Below are 1,886 nucleotides of genomic sequence, written 5' to 3'. Positions count from 1 at the left end.
TTTAAATTACAGTTGAGTGAGTGAAAGTCGCTCAGTTGCGTCTGACTCTTGGCAACTCCATGGACTATATATAGTCTATGGAATTCTCCATGCCAGAATACTGGAGTGGGTAGCCTTTCCCTTCTCCAGGGGATCTTCCCAATCCAGGGATCAAACCCAGGTCTCCCGCATTGCCAGCGGATTCTTTACCAGCTGAACCACAAGGGAAGCCCAAGAATACTGGAGTGGGTAGCCTATCCATTCTCCAGCGGATCTTCCCAATACAGAAATTGAACTAGGGTCTCCTGCATTGCAGGCGGATTTTTTACCAACTGAACTATCAGAGAAGCCCAAAGTACAGTTAAAGGCACAGAAATACTTATAAAGCTTTTTATTTATTTCTCCAGTCTCTCTTTCAGCTTGTCATGGTGTTTATTTGCTATTTAATGTCTGGGTAAACAAAAATTACAATATAAAATCCTTAGCATGAATCATTTATCTTTATACTGTGCAATGCCAATATGGAGAATCACCAAAATGACTGTATTTCTTGGCTTCTCCCAGAAGATGCATCCAACTGGCAACAAGAGATGAGCCCAAGCTCCCCCGTGCACTGATTTGTCTAATGGAGGACTCCATCAGGCACAGGGCACTTTACAAGGCAAGAACAGATCTTCATAAGCTTCTGGAAGTCCCACCCTGAGACTCAGGCCCAGCAACCCTAACAAATGTTATGCCCTCCTTCCCACCAGTCCCCAGATCTATGTGTTCTGCCAAGTGTCAGGGAAGTCAAGCCACGCATCTCCCATCCCAATAAGCTGGCTGATCCAATTCACAGTAGGCAGGTGAATCCCAGGGTCATTACTTCCACACTGAGATGTGCTCAGTATCTGGTGGGTAAGAAACCCATGCTCACCAAGTTCCCTGCTGGATGTGCCATGAAGCTGCCAACCTGGGGCAGAGATGGCCACCATTATGTCCAGCCCTAAGCTCCTATGAAGGATACAGACCTTCCCTGCATACACTGGGCCCTAACCAGGGGCAGAGAGCATTAATGTTCACTGGTTTAGGGAGAGGAAGGCAGGATCTCAGAGTACCAGCGAGCTGAGAAGTGGGTGGTCAAGAACCCATCCCAGAAAGATGCGTAGACTTCAAGAATTAGTACTTGCACACGTGAGCCAAGGCCCAAGCCCCCAGCACGTGCACGGAAGTCCTACTGGACTTCACTCATAAAGCACACATTCAAAGATAAAAGTAAGAACTTCAAGACGGCTAGCTACCAAGCAGTAGACCCCAATTCAGTTCAGTTCAGTCACTCAGTCATGTCTGACCCTTTGTGACACCATGGACTGCCAGGATTCCCTGTCCATCACCAACTCCTGGAGCTTACTCAAACTCATGTTCATCGAGTCGGTGATGCCATCCAACCATCTCACCCTCTGTTGTAGACCCCAACTGCTGGGCAGTTCTGAGCATGGAGCTCTGTGTGACTGCACTCATCATATGCCCATGAAGTTGACCCCTGACACAAGAAAAACAGTTCTGTGCAGGCATGCATGCTAAGTCGCTTCAGTCGTGTCCCCCTCTTTGCGACCCTATGGACTGTAGCCCACCAAGCTCCTCTGTCCAGGGGATTCTCCAGTCAGGAATATTGGAGTGGGTTGCCAGGCCCTCCTTGAAAAAGAGGTCTAAACCTTATTAAGTAAAATAAGAACAAGAAGCTGAAACAAAAGAAGAAAAACACACTTCAACTACGTATTAAATTTAGGACACCCAGACGCATACATCAAGATTACCATTCACTCTCAGCTGAAAGATGAGCTAACGAGCAGATGTCTCTATTTCTTTCAGCCCAGACTGTAGAATTGACCAGGAGCTCTAGAATGTATAGAGAAAATGGAATTAGA

This window comes from Ovis canadensis, chromosome 3 (genome assembly GCF_042477335.2).
Source record: "Ovis canadensis isolate MfBH-ARS-UI-01 breed Bighorn chromosome 3, ARS-UI_OviCan_v2, whole genome shotgun sequence".
Lineage (NCBI taxonomy): Eukaryota > Metazoa > Chordata > Mammalia > Artiodactyla > Bovidae > Ovis > Ovis canadensis.
This window is presented reverse-complemented; position numbering follows the sequence as displayed.